The following is a 26,411-nucleotide window of genomic DNA, read 5'->3' as shown; positions in this document are numbered from 1 at the left end:
CCTAATCTTTCTAGTTTGAGATGGTGTTCACACTTGCCTATTTAGGAATTATCATTTTTGCTTGTAACCTACATTCTACTGCCAGAGATAAGCCTAATTCTCTTTATTTCATCCATTTCATTGTTCATTTAGAATTTCATTCACTATATACATATCTGACTTAAAGAAACGATACAACTATTAAATTGCATTTATCGGATTTCCAAGCAAACACAGTCTTAGATGTTCAAACCTGGAAAAGAGCAGTTGAGATGGGAAACATGAATTTATCTCATTAAAGAATATGTACATCTGTGATGGGACGGACAAACATCAGAGGAAGAAAGGACTCTGTACACAACCTTAACACAAGAACAATAATTGTTCTGTCCTTGAAACAGTGACCTGACAAATAATAACAAAGCCACATGTCTCTGACCAGTGAAGGTCAGAGAACTTAGAAACCCAAAGCTTGCCTTAGTTTTCACTTGGTTTCCCTTTCACAGATATTCTCCGTTTCTCCTCCCTGTCTCTCTCCTCCTGTCAGCAGACAATTCCTGTGCTCTGCAGTAACAAGAGCTCTGTTAATTGTGCTCCAGTGCCTGCCTGTTCAGCATTGCTGCCCCTTGATTGGTGCCCCCCGGTGTTCTACCCTCTGAGCAATTAGCCAGGCTGCTAATTTCACTTTTCCTCTGTGCAACGTGTTTTATGGAGGAGAATCACTGGCTCTTACAACACAAGATGTGGCAGCTTTGCTGCATCCCATACCAGCATCACCACCTGCTCCACCAGTGCTGTGCAACTCAGTGTGAAGGGATATTAAGAGCTGGTATAAAGTGCTGCCAAAGCAATTTGGACTGAGCCCAGTTTTCAGGCCTTAACATTTCCTGCAAATCTGTCCTCCTCCTGAAAATCCCAAAGTCCAGATTTTGGTCTGCTCTGGTTTCTGCTTTGCTACAGAGAACTGTATGTACTGCTTGGAAACTGGGGTGGCAAGTCCCAGAAAGGCTGGCTGAGTACCAGATAGGGTGACAGAACTGCCTGGGTTCCCCATTTCTCCCTCTGGACTCAAGTTCTTGACATTGACCTATTAACAGAAAACAGGGATATAACTGCACTTCAGTATTCTTTGCTCTATCACCACCCTGTTCATAATATATCTGGAAGATACTTTTTCCAAGAAGACGAACACAAAGCACGCTACCACTGTGGGAGACCACGCTTTTCACTCTGCTCTGCAGCATTCAGGCCCAGGACATCACACTACTTACCCCATGGTAAATTCAGGCTCCCCCAATATTTCTTCTGTTCAGGAGGAATTTTTCCCTCTCGTTCTTTAAACCACAAATCTCGAAAGTCCCTGCACAATTTTCTGCAGCCTCTGCTTTGGTAGTGTCTTAAATCAATTACAGAGGAATCAGACCATCCTCCCTTTCATTATTTTTCTTTGCTCACTTCTAGGAACACACAGGTAAGTGGCAGAAGCATTTCCTTATAACCTAGAAATCCAAAGACAGTACTCTAATGGGAAATTACACCTCAGAAAACAGCTCTGGGATTCACAACTGTCAAGTCTTGTGTGGAAGAATTAACTCATTAACACACAGCTATATTGAACTACCACTGACTGCAGCAATTACCAATTACACTACTTTCACTTGCAACTCCAAACTGAGTGGAATTGCTTTCTTTTAGCCTGGTTATTTACTTAAGAGGGACTGACTTTTCCATGTGTTTCATTTAAATTCTTTAAGCTAATCCAGTGTCTTGGATAATCAAGCCTTTAACTTCAATTCTTATATTCAAGTTCACATTCTGAAAATAGCAATGGTGCCTCACAACAGCCATTAATGCTGCACATTGAGTATGTAACTACCTGCTCCTTTCTCTGCATCCATCGTGTATAAACACACACACTCCATAAAAGCACGGAGTTAGAAAAAGAAATGTCTTTCACTGTTAATTGAACCAGACAATGAGAAACCAAGGGGGGTGGGTGGGGGGGAAACACTGACATATTGTAGCAGAGAGTGAAAGAATTAAGCAATCTACCTAATGAAAAACCAGACACTATCAAGTTGCCACAGCCTGGCAGCTACACCCCAAAAACACATTACACACACTCTTTCCCTCGGACACCTGAAAATGGGCAGAGGACACACTCAGGCATTGCAGCTCAGCTAATAACTATTTCATTACAGACAAGTTACACTCAAAATCAATACAATTTCTTTTTAGATCATAAGTGTAAGTGATTTTTTTTTTTCTTTTACAGGAATAACCCTAAAAAATTTGGGGTGATTTTCTGCTTGTTATCACAACTGCTTTGTAATGTAAATCCAGTTTGAAATTTTGCAAGTAGGTGGCGTCTCCAAACCCAGTGTTTCCCCTCAGACAGTGCCAATTCATCAAAACTGAGGCAAGCAGAAAAATACCAACTGAAAGCAGATAACACACACTACTTCCCATTGATATTGCAATAACAGATTGAAGCATCTAGTCCATCAAAATTGCATGCATGAAAGGCACTTAAATTTTTCCTACTTCCAACATATAAAAAAAGTTACTGACTCCTTCATTAGCAGGTTTCTGAACTATGATAGGGAGTGTAACTACATGAAAGAGTTAGGTAAATGTTAAAAATTAGCCCTATTTTTATGTACTGTATCATTGATTTCAGAGCAAACCAAACATTTCTATGAGACAGAAAAGGGCCACATTCCTTGCTTACCACACAGTGTTAACAATTTAATACACTGTCTATAACATAATACTGCTAGACCTAGAGCTTTCAGACTAATATTAACACACTTATAGAACACAATAAAATATTACCAGTAACAAGACAGGAAATTGAATTCTCCATCAGTAATATCTGCTATACAGAAAAAAATCCCAGCCTTTTAACTGAATTATTTTATGACTTCAGTTGGTACAGATCCATTTCAAATACCAAAACTAAAAGACAGTGTTTAAATGTGCATCTCTGAAAGGATAAGTCTCTGCAACTAAGGCCACATCTAGATCCCCATGAAAAATAAACTGTGATAACTATCAAGCAAATGTTTTGATCTGACTTGGATTTGTGATCTGCCTCATGCCACTGCTCTACAACACCCTGAAAACAAGATTAACAACACAACTGCTGAAACCAAAGTCCACCACTACGAGTTTAGGAGATCTCCAGACATAAGAAACAACTCAGAGAAGAAGTACAAACACAAAGAGAAAGAAAAACAAATAATCTGAGTTTCTGAACATATTACCTTAGCAAGCCCTGCAACAGAATTCCAGAAACACCAACAGCTTAATTCAAATTCCACTGGAGCCAATAGAGAAGTTCCCTTCAACTTTGATGGTCTCTGATTTAGGCTTGCACTGGATTTTCTGCTCTCACAAGGTTTGCATCATTCCTAAGCATTAATTTTGAAAATGTTTCTTCAACACCAACAAACTACACAAGTTAAATAATAAGTACAGTTCTAAGACAGTAGGAATCCATCCTCTGGGTTTCACAAGTCACCTACTTCTGGGAGTTCTTACATAACATAAGCCATATCTAGAAAAGTCTGAAGAAGCCCTCACAGAATTTCAAACTCCTTCAAACCATGTTTTTCAGCTGATGGAACTGTATTTTGCAAGAAAGTGAGTCAAAGTGCCCAGGCACAGACATTATCATACACCACCTCAGGCAACAGCAGCTGTTGAGCATTTCAGTCACACTGTTGAGTTCTATATAAAAAAACTGACAGCAAAGGGGTTTGTTATACATTTATTTAATCAACCAATAGTGGGCATTCAGATAGTGAAGCTGTCAAACAGTAGTCATAAATAGAATTGTAACTGCACTTCATTAGAAGTTTTCCTCAGCCTTATTGATGCTGCTTGAATGAGTGAATGTACTTCCCTGAGCATTATGATAACAGCAGCTCTAAAATAAATTCTTTAATCTGAGGTTTTTCCGCATAGGAAAATGTTCTACCTTGGAAGAAAGTAATGAATTTAAAAATAAATTCCGCCATACTGTGTAAAAAAAAAGGCACAGTAAGGTCTAAGATGTTAACAGCACCTTAAAGTATGGATTCCACAATGACCAAAAACTGCACAGTTACAGTATCTCCATTAAAATGGGAGACTGTCTTACCCCTGAAAGCACTGTCTGGGATTGCACAATGTGTTCAGTGGATCCAATACAACTACAGACATACACTGATACATTTTGAGGATTTAGCAACAACTCTGGAAAAATACATTTGAAGTGGTCTGGAACTTTCCACACATAGTGGTGGTTTCATACTTCCTTCCAACTCAGATAAGAAATAGTTAAATTATTTTTAATCATCACGCAGTATTTTATTTAATAAATTGATTTAAACACCAAATTAAATTCCCTGCCAATGAAATAAATTGAAACAAATGCAAACACTTTGATGAAGGAAAGTTGGATAAGTCATGCAGGACAAATATCCAGACTGAAAGAATTAAAAGCAAGCAATACATTTGGTAGGCTATTAAAGACTTAATTAATTGTCAACTCAAAAAGTATACAATACTAAAACCATCTGTAATTCTGTAAAAAATAAAGGAAAGGGAAAGTGTAAATGTCAATAACGTTTTCATTAAAAACAAATCCCTCACATATACACAGAATTAAACATTTACAACTAAACCACACCACGCAGCATTTCCATCTGTGCCAGTGGTCCTGATGCAAGTGTTGAGAGTCTTGTCTGACTCCCTGTGTGAAGAAATAAACACAATTGAAAAAAAAAATAAACAAAGGTAAACATTGAGTGACACAGATTTAACTCAGGTAAGAATTTGACTTGAGATGCCAAGGCAAAGGTCTCCTTTCGGATACAGTTGTTTTCAAATGGGACTGTTTGGCTGAGCAGCTGACACAGGTCTAGCTTGCCAAATGCTCCAGCAGGAGATGGTGGTTCCCACCTTCACACACACTCTCTAGAGCTTATTTTTTCCAAACTGAGAATGCCAGAGTTACAATATGTACCAAATCCATTGTCACTTCAGCTCAGCCCACAGCAGGGGAGTTGCAGGATAAGAGGAGGGTTCTAGATCACACTGACAGCTGATATAATGGCCAGGAAGGGTCTTTAAAAGGGCATGGTTTCTGATGTTCCTATAAAAACAGTACCTTAATACCTAATATATGTTGGTATTGACCAAAAACTTGATTAGACACAGATACCTTTACCATAAAGTTAAGGGTGATGCAAATAAAATAAAAATAAAAATAATAATAATAATAATTTAAAAAAAAACCACAGTCATTCAAATTTTTTATATTATAACTTCTAGATTTTTTCTTACTAGATTTCTCTACCAGTGGTTTAAAATCTCAATATGTTAACGTTCCTGAGCAGGGAGGACATCTACTAAGAAAGCTGCATTTATCAAACTAATGGTAGACCACTTTCAAGCTCAATGTATATTTCTCTATGCTTGCTAAAACAATTACCTGGTTTTCCTACCACTTAATTGATCATTTACTACTCAACAGGGCTATCAAGAGTTATGAGAGCCAACACTAAGAAAAAGAACTTGGAAGATAAAACCTCTTTTTTTCAGGCCTTGAACTGCTCTCTCTGAGCAGAACAGACCAGAACACAAACATTAAGGGAGCAAGTTTAGGCAGGTTTTGCCACCTCTACCTATTGAGAGAGATTTCTTTTATGTTGTTCTTTAGAGGCAACTGCCTCCATCATAGAGTGATTCCCTAAGACACCTTCTAGGGGTTTTATACTTTTGTTTAATACAAATACTCTGTTACAGTCAAAAGCAAAGCATTACACTTCATCCAAAATGACATACAGAAAGAATGAAGTAACTGCACCACCAGCTTTATCCTTTATATCTTCATTTCTGACCTCTTCTCACTGAAGAGAAAATCCTCTTTAGAAAGGATGAACTTCCAAGGCACAGAGAGAATCTAAAGGCAACAGCCTCTTGCTCTCCTCCAGAAGGGCAGAGGGCACAGCCGAAAGAAGGGATGTGCTGCTCAGGTATCTGTGGCTCCTTGGATTAGCTGTCAACCAGAGTATGCTGCCAGTAGTTGCACCTCAACACTGGGGATGTGTGAAAGAAAAACAGTATCTGGGTAGGGCTAAGCCAAGCAAGACTTCTAAGCTACACATGCACTCCTGAGATGCTCATCACATTGATCACATACCCCAGAGCCCTCTGCCCATACAGGGGAAGGAAGAAGCCTTCATTCAACTCCTGCAAATTCTTTCTAATTTATCTGTCTCTTGAATGTAATAGATTAGCCCTCTATTTCAAACAGAGGAAAGTGCTCATAAATCAAGCACAAGTTAGCACAGAAATATATATTGCTCTTTTTTGTTGTTGTTGTTGTTTTCTTTTGTTCTTTCCAATGTCTTCCAAAAAAAGGGGAAAAACTAGTCCCTCCAGTTGCTATTGGAAATGATCCATAATAGCCATGATCTGCTAAAATGGTAAACTGGCTCAAAAAAGTACCAGACTTAGCAAAACCTGAATTTGGGCAGTTGGCCTTAGCTGTCCATAATTCACAGATAATTCTTTCTGTGCTCAAAGGCTTTGTAACACATAACTACACAGCTGATCTTTAATCCTCACTTCTGCCTTCCACATATCCTCTATATCCTTATCTTCCATATATCCTCATCTATCCTCTACTGGTAAAACAACAGCCTGTAAAGGGTTGCTTCTTTTTTCACATGAAAAATGGCTTAAATCATAGTCTTGTTATCAGCATTTTATTTCAGGATACAGAACTCAAGGAAATAAAAAGCTTTTACAACTACCACATCTGGCACATGGGCAGGTGAAGAAACCAATGGTAATACTGGGAAATTCCCTTTCCAGATCTTTTGGAAAAGAACTCTTATGTTCCAACTGAATCAATTACTGTAAATGAGCCATTTCTCCACTTAGGCTGTAATTCTCTGGCTGGTTCCTGTATTCATTGAAAAATATGCAGATTATTAACTTTTTTCTTTTTAACAAAATGTCCTGGAATGGAAATCCATCAGTTCATTTACGTACAATAGAAACATGTTCAAAGGGAAACACCACCTGTTCCTGGCAGATGGTAAATTACCATTGAAAAGGATCACCTGTACTGGAAGCCCCATTTTCTATTTCCACCATCAGGAGGTAAATCAGCAGTGTAAGTCACAGTGAAGCCCATCTGATTTAGCACCTTTTTTACTCCAGGAGCACTCCTGTAGTGCACACTGCTATGTGTCCGTTCTCTTACACTGCTGCCCATTCATCAAACTTACAAGAAGTGTGCCAAGCCTGCAGCATGGCAAAATGATCTTGGATGTAAGCCACAGCATTTACATGTATTTATGACCCTTGCTGAGGAACTTCAGTACACGATACACTAACCCACTTCAGGATTTCTTTATAAATACAATTATTTTTCTTCCCACTTCTTCACCTTTTTCTTTTGTTTTTTTTTTGTTGTTTTTTTAAGGAAACATCCAGATTCAAAATTGAGATTGATGCAATTGCTGCTCTCATGCTTCATCTTCATCTGTAATGCCATCTGACAGTCAGACATGCAACAAAAATTGAAAATAACCATGAATGATGTAAACATCATCAATACTTAATGAGGCCTTAATATGTGAAGCTTGTACTACACTGTGAATCAGAGACCACAGCCTTTTTCCACCAGTCTCCAGCCCACAGTCAGTTACAATACTTGGAATTTTTTTCATTGCTATTAAGGTTGCAAGACAGTAAGGAAAGATGCTTCTGCACTTAAGACACTTTTACTTTATTAAAAGCTTTTCTAATGTGAAAAATGCTCACACAGTCACTCTTGCAGCAGCTGCATTACCATTATTTTCACCACTCCAGGTATAAAATGAGATTATGAAGAGGGTTCAAGAGCTGGATTTAAATCCAATTCTGCAGCTTCTGAACGTGTATTAATGTAATATTGTGGGATTTGGAAGTACAGGTCCCAATAGCTTAATCTACAGCTTTTTCAAACATCTGGGTCATTGGCAATGTCACTGGTGCTTTTATTCTAACTAAATCAGAGGAATAATCAGAAATATAATCCCTGATCAGTTGCTTGCCTGCAAGTCACCAAAAATACACTTGCAGCAATGAACCTGTCTTGCTGTGGAAGGCCTTTGTACCGCAGCTTGAATTAACACCTTCAAAATATGGAATGCGCTGTTAAAAGAAAAAGCTGATGTTTTCAAATCTACCTGAGTGACTCTGTAAGAATAAGGACTAGAGATCAGAAAGGGAAGTGGCCTCAAACTACCTCAACAAACCGTGCCCAGATTGCATTCAGTAAAGGTAGAGAATTCTGAAAAACCATATATGATTGCACATCCGATTGAGGCACTGAAATAAATGGCTGAGCTGACACTTAACAAGATGCAGGCAGCCAAGAGGTCTGAAAGCAGCCTTGTGCTTGACACCTGGTGGCTCACTACCAACTGCACGTCAGGCAGGTATAAAACTCTGCCCCTGGACTCACAGGGTGTATATATATATCTCATTAAAACAGTGAGTGGGCTGTGGGAAGAGAGGTCTTTACTTATGGAAGTTCTTCTCCTGCCTTGCTTTGATAACATTCTTTTAACAAACGATACTTCTGCATCATTTTGGGGTTTTTTTCCTACCTAATATGGAAGACTATGAGCAGTATCACTGGGTTCTGTGTCTGGACACAGGCAGAGAGGGGGAAAAGCACATCAGTTTAATTATAATGCACTGAGCTGTGGAACTGGCTAGAGCAGAATATGAACCACTCCATCACCACAGGCCTGGGTATTTGTGCAAATACTTCTAAAAGAGGCAAGCACACCATTCCAATGCAAGAAAGCTTAACAACCATTCTTTTTAATGTCACAACCCCCTGATGATTTCTATGAACACACAAACAAAAATCCTTCCTTGACCTATCTCAAAAGCACACCAATTATGCTTCAGAGAGTAAGCAAGTACTGCTGGCTCCTTCCTCCCTTTTGCTGCATCTGGGATTCATCCACTATTCTGCTCCAGAGCATGGTGAAAAGAGCAGTCAGGCAGCCTTCACTGTTCATGTAATTCTCTATCATGTGTTCCCTCACTCTCCTTCCCTGTCTTTGCTGTACCACCACAGTTGCTTCTTGGAGGAGCTGCTCTCTGCTGCTCTCTGACCCCTTAACCAGTTCTATTAACTATTTCAATATTCTCTAAGAGTGGAAGAAACAGGGCAGAAACAATGACACCTCCAACAGGGTAACACAGCCGTGCCATGGCTCTGTGGCTATGCAGTGACAGACCACACCAGGGGCTCAGCTTTTTCCTGCTCTGTACAGGAACAGGTAGCTGAGAAACCAGCAGCAACAGAGACATTCTCATTTCAGATTCAATCCATTCTGTTTTCCATCTTCCACTTCAGGGTCTTGGCAAAGGATGCCTCACTGAGCACATTATTCAAAGCAAGATCTAGTACACTGCCATATAAATACTGCCATCATATTTTATGCTCCTATCTCCATTTTATGATTTTACATCAGCCCAAACTCTTTCTGATTTTTATGGTCCCTATGGCACAATCAGGTGTCTATAGAAATGTTCATGTCTTTCCCACATGAAGTTAAAATTGATTCAATAATGTATTTGTACAAATGGTACTTTCTGATATGCATTCTGCATTAGTCCACATATCTGATGTTGAGGTAGCACCTTAAAATTCATATTTTATTAGGGCCTTCAAAATTTCTTCTCTATTATTCTGATACTTGGCAAACATAAATAGCATTATATTTATCATTTTCCAGGTTAGCAATGCCTTTACAGAACAGCTGTAAAGCTGTATGTGCTGCTTCCTGCCTTTCAGACTAGTGAAAGGTACACAGCATGCACAGCACATGACCTGTCTGACCATAACATGGGCTGTACTCCTGCATGCAGATCCTTTGGCATGGCAAACAACCCCGTGCCCTGGGCTGGGGCACTACTCCAGATGCAGACATAATGTTTATAACTTCTATGTGTATGTGTGTGTGTATATATGTATAGTATATGTGTAAGTATTTCAAGAGGCTGACAAAACACACAATTGTGAAAATTAAGACTGTACCATAAAAGGAGTGATGCAGCCTGAACACTAATACTGTTTTCAAGGCCTCACATCTCTGTGCACTCTCTTCAGATTGAAATGATTTTAGCATTTACAGTTGACTGTAATTCAATATTCTTCCTTAGTCAATATTATCAAAATAGCAATAACCTAACAATGGGAACATACCAGCCTGTTGACTTTATACACATCTCTGCATTGCTGTAGTATCTCAAAAGCAGGTGAGATAACATGTTAGAAGCGCCAAAATGCTCTGAGTACCCAAAATGGTGGAAATCAAAGGATAAAACGAGGGAAACAAACAAACAAACCAACCCCAGTCTTTCGATTTGGACTAATAAGAAACATGAAAATGAAAGGTAACAGTGATACATAAAAAATATGAATTCTGCAAATGACCCTAATAACAACACCATCCGTCATTAGTACAGTCCCCATACAGCAGGTTTTAATTGTTGCTCCATTACTTATCATCTTGTTAACACTGCAGATAACACTGAACTGCTTGGATTGGAGAATATTATTCCATTCCTACAGAATTAAAGTAGTTTAGCAACAACTTTCTTAATGGTTTTGTCTTCCTTTGGTTTATGGTACAAGTCAGCCAATCCTTGATGCTACAACTTCTGCACAGATCATTTTTCCTTCCATTAAAAATTTCAAATTTAAGCCACATGCACCTTTTCCTTTCAGGAAGCAGAAATGAGAGGGCTGGAAATTAAAATCTCAATATTCCATTTATCTCAACCTTAATAACAAGGCTTAGGCATAATATAATCTCTCCTGTCTACCTTTGATTGGCTTCATATGATACAAACCAAATAGAAATGTCTTGCAGATTCAATGGACCCCTTGTTACCTACTGAGCATATTGTTGCAGCTATGTGTTTAAATAAGAAATTATCCAATATTTGAACAACCTGAAGATATCAATCCAGAAAGAAATTGTGTAGTGACAGGCAAAATTTTTTTTGTTTGAGAGATTGTCCTTTTGTTCAAATTACTAGCATTTTATTGAGAACTGTTCTGATAATGCACTTGCAAAGCCTGGACCACAACTTGAAATGCATTGCAGCCCTTACTTTCTTAGGAAAAAAAAAAATCTTTGAAGTTTTGCCTTTTGCAGAAGTTGATATAGAGAAACTCCTCAATGCTTCTCCCTCACAGTCACTGCTAGCGAACCATTCTCTTTCAGCTAAATTCCTACAAAAGATGTGTTCAAGAGACACAGAAGACCACTGTGCTTTCCTGTGGCATGCCTTGCAAGTTTGTTGTTTTGTTTTTTTTCAGAAATAAAGTTGTTATTTAATCACTATGATGTGTTATCAGAGACTGTTTCTGGATATTATCTGTCCCTTCACTTTAGGAGGACACTAAGGGAAACAAACTTTCCCTAGTTGTTCACTGTGCTGAGCAAGGCACTAAGCTAAAGCAGAAACATCAGGGGAAATAAAAAGCCTTCCTGATTCTCCTTGACAAAGAATCACAGAAGTTCAAAGGACCTCTGGATATCATTCATTTGAACCAACTCCTGTGCTTGGATCACAGAATGTTATAGAATCATAGACTATCAAGGGATTGGAACAGACCATAATGATCACCTAGTCCCAACTCCCCATGCCTTTGGCAGGGGCACCTTCTACTAGACCAGGTTGCTCAAGGCCTTATCTAACCTGGCTTTGAACACTTCCAGGGTTTGAGCATCCACAACCTCCCTGGGTAACCTGTCCCAGTGCCTCACCACTCTCACAAGCAAAAATTTTTTTCCTAATGTCTAACCTAAATTTCCCCTCTATTCCTTGTCCTATCACTGCAGTTCCTGACAAAGAGACCCTCCTGAAAAAGAGACCATCTCTGGCCTCCCTGTAAGCCTCCTTCAGATAAGGTTGCTATGAGTACTCCACACAATCTTCTCTTGGTCTACTACAGCAGATTCCACAGGACTGTGTCCAGTCACATTTCAAATACCTCCAGATATGGAAACTTCTGGACATCCTGTGTTCGACCACTCTTCACAGCAAATTCTTATTTCTCATGCTTAATTTGAGTCTCTTGCCTTTTACTTCAGCTAAGCGACCTTTTTGCAAGTAAGTAGAAATAGTTTAAAAACAATTACTAGGTAAAAATGACGTTAAAAAAAATTACCCCTTTTCTTTCAGGTTACTGCAAAACAAAAAGGAAAAAGAAAGACTGTGCTAAACCAAGTAAACCAACAGTGCTACCAGAAATTCCAGACAAGAGCAGCAGAATGCAAGTAAGTTTGATTGACAGTTTGGTCAACCATCCATTTTACTTATTTTCCTTCCCTCCTTGCTAACCTGGACTGTACTATTTCCAGCACTGTCCTTCCCAAACTTGAATACAGTAGTCTTCTCTTACAGTAGACTTTTCCTTTTAAATGCTTTTCCTTTTCCTTTAAAATTACAATAGGCATACAAGAGAATTTATATCCCTTCAGACCTTATCCTTCCTACAGGAAATAGGTATTTAGGACTATAGTAAAGGCTACCTGAGCAACACAAGCTTAACTAGGTTCAGACAGACTGTCATTAAAGACAAAGGAAAAGTTGCTGAGCCATTACAAGCAGGGTAATTTTTTCTGAGACTTGTCCCAGGACAAGCTGAGCTGGCGGGTAATTTAGGAAGGCTCCACAGGGGCATAGATACATGTCCTAGAGATGTAGGTGCCTTTATCAATATGCTGGATCTCATCTAAAGTCATGCCAAAACTTGGATGGAAAACTTGTCTCAACTATTCTCTGGCATTATGAGAATTTCTAGCACAGGGTGCCCACATCACCACTTGGTCTTGGTCATACATGTCGTCATCAGCAAGTGAGAACATTGTGAAAACTTCAAATCTTCCTGAATAGTCCAGTAACCTTAGTCCAGATACAGAAACACTCCCCTTTACGGGAGAAAGAGATTAAGAGCAAGATGACGACCCCTTCTATTCACTCTTCCTTTTTTTCTCTCTCGAGTTTTGTTTTAGTTCCAATGAATATTGGAATTAAAGCTGCAACATTTTAAGGATTCTGTTAAGGTCGGCAGCTTATTGGCCATCAGCCCAACAGCTACCTCATGCTGACTGCTGAACACCGACCATTCAGCTCGATTCAGACCTTCATCTGCCATCCTCTGATCTCTATTGTCTCTATAATAGTCTGAATACAGAAGATTACAAATTCTCTCTCAAGATGAACAAATTTAATTTCCTTCATGCATAACCCATCACTCACATATGAATGAAATATCTCTATAAAGAACCAGAGGAGATTTCCAGTTTGGAGTGCTTATGTCCACCCACCGGCAGAAATGATGAGAAGTACAACTTGTACATCTATACTCTGTCACACCGATCTTTTTATCTATAGACAGTTCTGTATTGTAATTTTCATCTCCAGGATCCTGCTTATCAGCCTGTCCAATATTTCAAATAAAAGCTTTTTCCGTATTAAAAGTCAGGCAAAGTTAAAAAAACCGTGGGGGGAATTATCCCAATAGGTCTCTTTTGTGCAGCACAATGCAAGTGTAACTGTGGAATGCCTTCCACCTACTCCATCACGGCTTTGAGTGGCAGCTGCTCCAGTAAAACAATAGCAGCTATGCAGATGCTAATGCTAGACAATGGCTTGACATGCTGAACCATAGTTCAGCACAGTTACATTGTGCTCAAACTCTGATTGAAGTGATAATATTGGAGCGACAGTTGGAATGCTTTTATCTCCTTTTCTCATTGTGTTTCTACATAACTTTACTACTGTTACCTAAGTTAAAAATGACTGCCCATCCTACAGTGTCGTAATAAAAAAGTGGTTTTGCAAAATTGCTTTCCTTGAATTGGTAATCTCTTTAATGTATATTTTCAAACCCCCCACCCCAGTGGATTTCTCTTGTCAAACTGATGTTTAAATTCCTTTAATTTTTTAGCATACCGAGACACCAGAAGGCAGCATTACTTTCAGATCCTGGACTGGGCAGAAAATACATGCATATAGAGGAAAAAAACACCTCTCAAGATCTGTTTCACCTTCGGGCAATGTCCAGCTCTAATGAATTTCTCTACTATCATTCACTGAATCTCTTAAGACTACAACTTTTAAAGACATCTGCTTGTACATGTATATATACATATTTATTGCCCCAAACAGCAAAGAAAATATGCATCCAGTATATAAACATTCACCATTCAGCAGTAACAAAGAACTGAATACTAAAAAAAAAAATTAAAAATGTAGGTTTATCTACAATGTTTGTGTTGACTTTAGATGCTTCTGATTAGAATTATCTGTTTATGTTTTCATAGAAAAGCCAATATTGAGTTACATGAGTCTCAAATGCCACTTAATAATCATAATTATGACGAATAATCAACCAAAGATACAGTGGTTTGACTTGCCTGAACAACTGTGCATTTTGGTTGAAAAAGTGCTTTTTCTTCTAATATCCTGATTTCAAGAAATTTTTTTTTTTAGTCTGTCCGTGTATTGTTTTCTCTTTTCTTATGATTTTAAGATCAAATAATTAGCTTTTCCCCTGCTCCAAAAGTTGATTATTTTTAATGTAACTTTTGTATTCTGCCTACCCAGTAACAACAGGGCTTTGAATTTATGACCTTCAAAAACCTGGCACAAATTAAACCACAAAGTAAAGGCAATTAAAGGTAATTAAAGGTAATTAAAGAAAAGGACCTATATGCTCAAAGGAATTGAGCTCCTAAACTCTCACCAAAACTGAAGGGATTTAACAAATGGGTAGGAGTTGGCAATTCTGGACCTACTTATCCTTTTAATCTCTGATAAAGATAAAAGAAATGAAGTCATTTACCTGTGTATTCAAGTCAACCAGTGCTAGAATTATGACCCAGATCTCCTGACATTCCTTCCAAACACACTGCATTTCAATACTACTTTTCCTCTCCATTTCTAAAACAATATGTACAGATTAAAATAGTTGAAGAAACTTATAGACATGCTCTGCTCAATGTATGAAGATCCCCAGAAGGATAAATCATGATATACATAATAAATGAAATTGTACAAGGTTGCACCAAGCTTTTCAAAGCATGAGTTAACAAGGAGGCTAGATCCTGTTAGAGCTACAATGATCTAACTGTTAGTCCAGTAAAAATCTAAGCCACAAACATAACTTTTGCTCCCAGGTTCACTTACCACCAGATCTTGTCACAGGTTCCACTTACTCAGATTTTACTGGACAATCTGCCTGGGTTTGTCACTGAAAAATGGCAGACAGGAGATCATGAGGGGGAAGGGTTATTTTTCATTCCTACAGTTTTCCAAAGAAAAAGAATCCCTTAACTATTCCTGGGAACTTTAGAGGATACAGACTGTAAAAGAAAAAGACAAGCAAGCAGCTGTGACCTACTTGCTTTACAAGCTTGTAAAACTATTATCAATATTTCAATGACCTGGAAAACAAAACTTGTACTAATATGGACATTTCTAACTGCAGCAAAACCAAGGCTACTCTCTGGGTTTGTAAAAAGCAAGCTGGTACCACACCAGGCCCTGCACACCACAACACACAAGACTGAGTTCCACATGTTATGCCTTTTCACATACATTTGGAATGTACCATATGGCAGAAGTAGCTTAATTGTGGAGCTGGACTGCCCTTTTCTTCTCCTTCTCTCACACACAGACACATTTTTTTTTCTTTTTCCCTGTTATTTGTAGAAATACATTACAATCCTCACACTACTGCATTCTTCACAGCAAGAATCCTGTCTGCTTACAAATGTCAACTGCTCTGTTAGCACAGAGAGGAAAAATGCAATACCATCTGACTGGCTAAATAAATAAGTGCCTTTTCCACAATTCTAAGTCATCCATTCCATGTGAAACTACAGAGACCATCCTTCTGCTTGATTTATGATACCCTGTTAGCCACAGAATTACTTAGTAAAATCAGTTTGGCTTGATGTAAAATTCTGTCTCTTCACCAGGAGAAAAAAAATAATGTGAGCCCCACAAAAAGAAGACATTAATTTAGGAATAGTTGAGCTATCATTGACTTATCAAAATAAAGCTGGAGACATAAATCAATTCTACTGCCTGGACAAAGATAAATCAATAAAGCTCAGAAAGACATTATTGATTCTGTAGCCATCACTCAAAGGCTCTTCATTTGATTCCTCAGCCATCTGTTTAATTGAAATGATAATTCTGATAACTTCTGGTGGGACCTCTGCATGTTGACTTTGATACAATGTTATTCAATCAAATACAGATGGCTATGACCTCCTGTCAGTGAGAACCTTAAATGTGTTATCCACATGGATTAGCTTGGTTAGATACATTTTGTATTAAACAAGATGCTTCTGTCTAAACTTTTTCTTACATGACCCTCAGCCAGCGAGTCTTTGTTCAAGCCATCTTTTAGTTCCAGCTAATTTCCTCCCTTCAACTCACCAGCAGCTGAAGAGTGAACTAACCAGATAAAAAAGAGTATTTGGCATTCATCCTTCAAACATCCTTCCTATCTTAATTTCTGCACAGGGACTGAATCATTTGCTTGTATCTCCTCCTTGGGTTGAACCTCTTCAGCATAAGGATAAAAGCAGAGAAGCTGTGAAAGGTGTCTTCAGTACAGACATGTTGGTGTGTTTATGGATTTGCTACTTAAAATCTAATGGAATGAAAAATACTGTTATCTGCAGGCTAAGATGGTAGTGCATCAGGATGTGTGCACTAGTTCCATAAACCTAGGAAAAATACGATACAAGATCATGCTGTGACTCTATGGTAAGAATCTATAACCAATATTAAATTGTTTCCTCATTTTAGAGAGGTTCCTTGTCAAGTATTAGAATAGAGACTCAGGTTGTTTTCTATGACAACATACAAGGGAGATATTTTCTGGTTTGCTCAAAAAACACGACAGAGCTCCATCTTCCTCTTCCATCATTAAACAAAATACACTGTACAGAATTTCAGGAAGAAAGCAGCAACATATTGTACACTTTTCTACTGGTACTATAATTAGACAGCAGAACAAAAATGCACATCAGAATCTGAGGACATCAGCTGAAAATTGTTAAGCTGTCAAGTGCATTTGGCATAAGCTTTCCCCACCACAGTTAACTTCATCCTAAACTAGAAGAGCTCCAAGACATAAAATAATATACACCATAAGCAAGAGAGAAAGGACAAAAATTTGCAATTCTGCTACTTTGTTTTTATCATACTATAAGTACACAACAAAAATCAGGGCTGCACTAGCCTGCAAATCATGGAAAATAAATATATAATAATTCTAAAGGAGTTAACATAATAATATATTACTTTCCCTACTGGAACCATCCTAAATTCATGTATTATACCAGCACTGGGAAATACAGAAAGATGAAAAGCAACATTAAGTTCAGATTAACGGAATATATAAAAACAATGCCTTCGATAGTATGAATGGTGTCCTATTTTCAAATAAAGAATCCAGCCTAGGTAAAAACTAAGGTATTGAATGTCCAGCCTATAAAACTACTTTGTACCACTAAATTTTACCCTGGCAGTGTTCTCCTAATAGGATTGGAATTTGTGCTTTCCATACTGTGGTGCAGCAGAACTCAGCGGGGAAAGCTTTCCAAATATAGACATTTGCTTAAAGAAAAGACTTCTAAGCATCAAGACAGTCAGTGTTGAGCTCTGGAAGCAGCTGCCTTTCCTTCACCAAGAGGACTCATCTCAGAAAGCCCTTAGCACTGCCTTTAATGGGTCAGTGCCTGCCTGAGCAGCCTTGGAGAGAACATCCTGGAATTCTCCTCTGTTTCAGATCCTCCATGAAGCATGCAAGCATAAGCTGTCTGTCAAACAGTGAATGTTTGTATCTGGACTGAGCAACCCAGAAAACCGTGAAGCACAGAGCTGTGTGGAGCTAGGGAAGTTGTGGATCACTCTGAAGAGTGCAACAGAACCCTTTTGACCAAAAGCTTCAGACTTTCATTTGGTTGCAGGCTTGTCATCCCTGCTCAGGAGGAATTTATAGTGAAATTAAAGCTCTGCCCTCTCCAAAGTCGTTGCTATGGACAATATATTCCTTCCAGGAAACATGGAGGAAAAAATCCATGTGCACTTTAGGACTTCCACTTCTGTCAGAGTAATAAATTGGCTACAAGAGGAGCTCTTTACACATTTTTTCCTTTTCCATACCCACAAAAAAGTCAGAAGGTACCAAACTTTCAAACTTTCATAATATTCCTTAGAAGAGGACTGAAAGACTTTTTTCCTTGCAGGAAAAGGGCTCTAGCATATTGGCATGATTTCAGCCTGCACTGGAGCCAGCTATTAGATACTGTTGAACTAATCTTACTTTCCTATGACACTGCCCACTGTAGAGCACAATGTCAGCATAAATGGGAAATTATACTTTCTGCAACGATCCTACATTTTAACAGCATTTCCTGGTAGTGGTAAATATAGTTAGAGGAGAATTTGCTTAGAGAAGCAAGGAAGGAAAAAGCCTGCACACTTTTTCATCCCCATTTCAGTGTCTGTAATTGAAGCAACAACTAACATTTCAGTGTATAATGCTGGCCCAGCACTCTAATAAATTTTGTAGCTGGAGGGCAGATGATAACTTAGTACCATACTGCAAACTATTTGCAATACAGCTACATCAATTAATGCTACTTACAACAAACAATACACTTTATAGAGCTAAAATAACTAAACCAAGTCATGTAAGGAGGTATTTTTTAACAAAGAAAATATCCCTGAGGAATTTTTTATTTCAGTCCTAATTTAAGTGTCTATCATGATGAAAATACTTGAAAGAAGGTATTTTTCCATACATGAAGCCTATCAGCTCTCTGCTACTGACACAATTTATAATTTTTAACACTTCTATAGTTTGTCAGGGAATAAAATGTCTCAAAGATGGAAAGGGGACAGAGAACACTATAATCAGTATTCTAAATAAGTATCGTTGTGTTAAATAGCTTTCTCACTCTCTTTGGTATAGAAAATTGAATTTGAAAAGCAAATACAGAGGCAGAGAGCAGCAAAAAATTGTTCTGCCTAGGATGCAGAATGCAATCATATCCAATTAAAGTCAATAAATATCATTTGGTGATGCAAGCCTCGGAAAGAACAATTTGTACAACAAAAATTCTGATAAATAATTTTTCATATAAATTTACCTTTTTCTTTAGCTATCAATTGCCATTACAGAGCAGAGAATATTGACATGTGCATGAAACCATAACAAGTTAAAATCAAGTTTCAGATAGAGTATCTCTGGTTTGTCTCCGTGCTCAGAATTAAACAGAAATGCTCAGGTTCTGCAACAGATTCTGTAAGTGGCTCTACCACAGACCTGCCATGGTTGACTGACCATCCCAGACATCATTCCCCTGTAATCTCACTGAGGAGCAGGGACAGTGCAGAGGTGCCAGGCCTTGAAGGGGATTTACCTCCCAGCCAGGTCCTGCTGATTGCTGGGCTCCTGGGCCACCCCTGCTTCACTCACAAGGAGACAAAATCAGAGTAGAAACTTTAAATCACAGCACCTCATTGGCACAGATGGAGATCCATCCAAAATCCTGAGCTTTACTTCACTTTCCCCGTTTGTAGCAGTGCACAGAAGTTGTTCATCCTCCACAGGATGAAGTGTCTTACAATTAAAAATTGAGGTATTAAAGTACCATTTGAGATTATAAACTTTGTACACACAGCCCAGACTCTGCCAATTTATCTGGGGAAGAGAGAGCAGGTTTTCATTTATTAATAGTAAGTTTACTCCAAAGTACTTTGAGACCCCTAAGCAACGAATAAATTCGTGCAAATTCTAAGAATTTTTTAAAAATCCTTTTTTATTTAACAATTCAACAAGAATGGTTTCATAACAAACCCTGGAGCTTTTATTTCAAAGTGTTGTTTCATTTAGTGATTAATCTAAATCAAAAATTAAAATTTAAGTACTGCATTTTACTTTCAAAATTCTTAAATTCATAGAAAGAAGCAAGCTTTGGTTAGAAAGACAATGCCTTAAATTATATGGGCTAACCAAACCCACCAAAACATATATCCTCAGGTCACAATTAAAAACTTCAATCAAATTAGTGCCTAAAGTGTACATCATCTCCATCTTTGGCTGGATAAATTACACCACATGGAAAACAAATCAAGGAAATGTATCCAAAAGTAAATATAAATATTTGAAATATACATTACTCAAAGCAACAGTTCCTCTACCTCTGAGGAAGTAGATGATGTGAAACTATCCACATCAAAAAATATTGTTCATTTTCTTCTAAACATTTTTCAATTTGTCTTTTTTTTTTTACATTTGAAAGAAGCATTATGAAAATTCCTCCAAGACTGTTCTTTCAAAACAAAGTAATATTTTAAATGTGAAAAGGAACTTTGTAATTCATGTGATCAGATGAACACAGGTATAATATCATGCTAGTGTTAATAAAAAAAATTATGAAAAGAAGAAACCCAAAAAAACAGATGAAAGAAAACAGAAGGCACTACAGAAGTGGTGACTGTCAGAAGAGCATCCCAGTACACTGTTTAAGGAAAATGTGGTCAAAACTTGGTTTACAGAAAAAACTCTGATGGGTTAGCTAAATGCAGCTTATATAATAATTTCTTCACAAGCAAATTCCTCCAGCCCATAATCTGTACTTACTAACTACATTTGCCTGAGAGTTTAGAAGAAACAGGAGGTGGTTGCACTTCAAATGTGAAGGACCTGTGTTGTTAACAGGACTCTGGTCCCACAGGCATCCTGAGGTGGTACCTTCCCTGCAGTGCTGTCCTCCCAGAAGCAAAGCATAACCTATTCAACATTTTGTCAGTCTGGTCCTTTCGATGAAGAATAATATTCCCCAGCCCTACACATGGGTCCTTCTCCTCTTTCCAGGTCCTCCATTCAGCTGGCCTGGTGAAGGAATTAGTGAAGGACTTTTGGCATCCTTTAGGAAAAGGCACATTCAGAGCAACAGAGGCCTGCAATTAATTTCATGGATGAACAGAAGCACAACATGTTTTCATCCCACATGTCTCTCAAAGAAGCCTCTCACCCCAACAATAATTTTGACTGAGCCAGGTAATATTCCTCCTTGATTATCCATGTTGGTTTTACAGCAAGAGAGGAAGCTGAGGTATTACAGTGCTTACAGTAACCACAGCAGGGAAAGGTATCTGGAAGGAGAACTGGAAATCACAAAGACACAGAATGGTTTGGGTGGGAAGGGACCTTTAAAGGTCATCTAGTACAAACCCTCTGGAGTAGGCAGGGACCTCTTCAACTAGATAAGGCTGCTCAGAGGCAAGTGATCTGCATATGACCCATTTCTGCTTGAAGACACAGATTCAGCAGTTCCCCTTCTATTACCCCAGTAAAGAATTGCTATACAGGTTTGCTCTGTGTTTCTAAGCAGAAGAGACACCTAAATCTATCCCTCCAACTGCCTGATAAGCCTATTTGGCAGGTCACAACATTTAAATAAATACTTGGCAATTTAATCTGTGCTTCTCAGTGAACTTCCAGAGATGTAGCAACAAACGGATAACCTCAGGCATGTACAAACTCTTAGATAGTTTACCATTCTACTTAAATTAAATATTCATTTATTCCAGTCTTAGGCTTAAGGAAGGTTCTTATTAACAAGAGCAAACAATGCAAGTACAAACTGTACTGAGAAGTACTGATAAAATGGGGGCATTTTAAGCCCTTCTAGCATTTAAATATGACCATTTTGTGAGTGAACTCTGGAGTTTAGTTTTGTCCTGGAGAAGAGGTTCAGTGTTATACCCAGGTACTGCAAATGTCTGCAAATACCAAAATGTATTATAAGTTTTCAGGAACACATTCCTGTCACTGATGCATATGGAATTATCAGTTCCATAAGAACGTTTGGATTTTAGGTTGATATACTTCTGGGTGGGGAGAGAGGGAAACATCCCACACTGTACAGCAAAAGACAGACAGCAACAAGTGAGGAATTGCTGAGGGTTTAATGCTCTGCACTGGCACACAGAGCCTGGCTCAGTTCCTGCCTATACAACAGACCTCTGACAAGTTACTGAATCTCACAGTAGGAGAGTAATTGGGGAATTGGCTGGCTAGGAAACAACAATTCCATTGGCAGGGGAGGCAGGGGGAATAGTGACAATTTAGCATTTCTTTTGCTCCATCAATACAGAACTGAGTTCATTACAAAACTATGTAAAGGCCAGAAAGACACACCCGTATGCCCCACAACAGCCTAGTGGGTTTGACACTCAGGATCATATGGAAAATGGAAGTTTAAGCAGCATCTGATTTGAGCCTTGAAACTTGAGCTTAGCTTATGTCACATCTCTAGTGGTATCTTAATTACTGGATTCTGGGTTGTTCTGACTCTCCATTTCCCAGCACCAGCATCCCACCTTGATATTGAGAGACAGTTTTAACAAAGCAGCATTACTCAATGAGAAAACACTAAAAGAAATCTTTTTTAACCAGCTCTGTTATTATGTCTTCACCTACTGTCTTTCCAAGGGCCTTCAGATGACACCAGAATACAAAATAGGAAAAGATACCCAACTTTCTGGTAGCATTTAAAAAAATTAATTCTATGGAACACTGAAAACGTAGACACAGTAGCTGTAAATAACATGAGCCTATGTAGGATTTTCCAGCTGAGCAAGTCAAAATGCTTTGGACACAAATTATATACAACTTAATGAGAGCTATGCTGGGTCACATTAATTATCAGAGGGTATGAAAATGACACCAGAAGATTGCTGCATGATTTTTAAGCTTCAGCATCTAAGACTTCTCAAAAACATAAGGCCTCCCATGAAGTTCTTTCACAACTGTTTATTCAACAACAACAGTCTTTTTAGATTCAAACACTGGTTTCAGGACTGGGTTTTAAATTTTTTGACCCTTTACAAGAGTATTTCCCACAATGACATTTCATCTCTCAGAATCACAGCTATCATCAAGGAAATAAAAATTAAACTCAAGAGTTTATTTTGTCTAATTCTTTGAAAAATACTGATTAAAGTCCTCTTGGTCCCCATACCTCTGGGTATTATGCTCTCCTTAACCATAAATAGAAGCTGACCAAGTCATGCTTCCTAAAGCTCTTCAGATCTCTTCAGGATGAATGGTGTGCCACCACTTTGCCATAAAACAGGCCAGTCACAGAGGGTAGTAGGGACACTTGCTTTAAAAGCACAGTTCCTCCTGAGGGGATATATCTGAGTGCTCAAATTCTCAATTAGTAGCTGCTCAGTATCAAGTACACTTATTGTAAGCACTGAAAAAACAGTATAAAATAACACTAATCAAATATATCTTATGCCATAATATGCCTTCAAGGCCAAGCCTGGCAAAGGACATAAAGAACTCTTATCTTTTTTCATACAAATCCTAGAAGCAGACAATAACTTTTGTGGGGTTTATTTTTGGGTTGGTTTAGGGGGTCAGATTTTTTTACAAAATTTGGAAGGTACTGCAGTATTGAACATGCTGGAAAGCCCACCTCACGGGGGAATTTTCTCCTTCTTTCTTTGAAAAAAAGTAGAATATTGGTTCAGCCTTTTGAAAAAGCCTCATAACTTCGCAAATGAAGAATTTATCTCAGAGAAGCCCAAAAAAATTTCCCTGAAAACAAATGCTGAACGTGTACATGTGACAGTGCCTCACCTGTTCCAACATTTTCTCTTTCCTGTAATTACACATCATTTTTTAAATAAAACAACATGATGTGTGCCTTTATATATCCTTAGATAAGAGCATAGCATCTACTGCTGGGTACTTCACTGCTTGTTCTAGATAAACTGTTTAAACAAAAAGAACACAGAGATCAGTTTTTCCCTACAGCTTAAACAAAACAAAAAGGGTAAAAATCTGCAGCCTTTTGTCAGCCACCTAATTTTGAAGCCAAATTAAGTCAGAATTTTAAATGAAGGTGGTTCTTCTGCTAGCTGAAAAAATAATATCACCAGGCGACTGCTAATTAAATTATTAAAGTAAATACCTTGGAGAAAAAAGATCTTATTATATGAAATGTTCAACTTCATAAAAATATTCTGGACTATTATTATAATGTAAATGACATAAAAGTACAGGTTTGGGGAAAAAAATTACAAGACGTGGCATCTTAATTTCTATAAAATGGATGTTATATCACATCCTCTTTTGTTTAATTTTGCCAAGTCACAATGTTTGACAACGTAACACACAACTTAACATTTTCACCGCAAGTGAAGATTGTGGAAGTTTCCTTTTCTTGATGTGAGGCGAGGTCTGACACCTGTGTACCAGAAGGCTCATAGGGAGCAGGCAGCAGCAGAGAACTGCACTTCTGAGAACATCCTTGGGATAATTTAGACAGAACATGGAGGCTGTTTGAGTCAGGGGAGCCTGGCAGGGCTGCCTGTAATTCTTGGACCATTATGTTCTGCACCAGACCCACAGTGAGCACCTTTCGCCTGCAGCTCTGGCTATTAAACAAAGTTTCTGAAGCAGATGGTAACTATGATTCTTTCAATTTCCCATTCCAGGAACAGTCTCAACTGAAGAATTAAAAAGCTTTAATACCAGCCCAAGACTTTTTCATTTCAGCATCCTTGGGCCTGGTTTTTCTATCCCTCTCTCCCTCCCCTTATCTGCTTCTAATGCTGCACAACTCCCCAGTGGGCCAGGTGGGGATTGCTGCTCCTACATTCCTCACCAAGAGAGTTAGTGGTCCCCCTTCCCCATGCAGCTCCTAAAAGAATTTATCTTAAGACTCAGCCCCACCTTTTGTTCTATCCACATGACCCTGACAAAGATCAGAACCTTCAGGGGCATCTCCCCACCTCTACTGAAAAATAGAATAGAAGGAAAAATATCGTGTGCAATGGGTACATTCAAGCTTCCTTTTCATAACTGCCTCTGTTGTTCTTGTTTCAACACATTTGCAGTTGATATACGTGAAATATTTAAATCAAGATGTTTATGGAAACAAATGCAAAACCAAGATCTTTCCAAAACACAGGAATCAGTGAGAGATGAATTTCTGCAAATAAACTTAGCATGTGGCCTCCTCACATTACAACATCTGGAAAAAACCTCTTTTCTAAGCTCTTCTGAATTTCCTGATCTTTATTAAATATCCCCCTTCCTCCCACCATGCTCCTCTCCCCAGTCCTTAAAAATTCTATTTGCTAAATTTTCCTTTTCTTTGGTCTGACAGACATTAGTCAAGGTGGATTAAAGATTACTTTATTCCCTTCTTTTTTAAGAGACTTTCCTGCTGGCATTTGACTGATGTAATAATATTGTTGGTCTTAAAGCTTTAAGCCTCTAGAAAATACTGTAAAAAGAAACTGCAACTTTCAAAACTTATATCTAATGAAAAAAAGAAAAGGAAAGAAGGATCCATCTGAAGGGCTAAATTGAATGCTGAGATACAACTCATCTTCTGAGTGTCAATCAAACAAGACTAGGCAGAATGGCAAAAAAAAATTCATCTAGAATATTAATGAAAACATATCTACTGCAATGGGAAAATATGGTTACCACCATTATCCTGCTTTACTATGGATTGAACAAGTTTTCTCATGCTCACACTCTGCTGAGGATTAAGGTGCTAATGGACATATCTCTTAAGTGAAGTCACTGCTGTTATGTACCACCTGAAGTGGGTGAAGCCTTTCACTTTGATTTGCAGTTATTATCATTTAGCAGTAAATGGCCCTTGGTAACCAGGTGGTTAATCCTTCCCTTTCATTACAATCTGTGTGATGTGACAAAAAGGAATGTTATCATAACTTAAAGACAACAAGGATTATGTGAATGAGAGTTGTTTGAAGGGCCTTGAGAAACTTCTTCATAATGAAGAAAACTCCAATGACTCCTAAAATCTGCTGCACCTTTATACCCATCACTCAAGATGGTAAGATATGACATACTGTACTTATAAGAAGCTTTAAATGTTATAAGTAACAGAAAAAAGTTACGTTGATTATACTTTCCTTCAGTTTATATGTTATGAAGGAAGATTTTGTGCAAGTCCAAGAACTTTAGCCAGCTATTAGACACAATGAAATCCAAAAATTTAGTTCTCACAGTTTATAGCTTTAAACTCTGCTGAAAAAATACATATTGTGATTAGAAATTAACTTAAAATGCTTCGAATCATTCATTGTCATGTGACAGTCAATTGAATTGGGCTCAACTTTGAGTTCACTTATCATGTTTTACCCTTCAACAATATTGTTGCCAACAGAGTTAGCTCCAGTCTTCAGGTTTGGAAACCAGTCACTTAGAGTGTGACACACTGGGATGACTTGCAAGAGTATCCTTGGTTACTTCTCCTCTGGGG

The sequence above is a fragment of the Manacus vitellinus genome, unplaced genomic scaffold (assembly GCF_001715985.3).
Source record: "Manacus vitellinus isolate BGI_N305 unplaced genomic scaffold, ASM171598v3 scaffold_49_pilon, whole genome shotgun sequence".
NCBI lineage: Eukaryota > Metazoa > Chordata > Aves > Passeriformes > Pipridae > Manacus > Manacus vitellinus.
Note: the sequence above shows the minus strand (reverse complement) of the source record.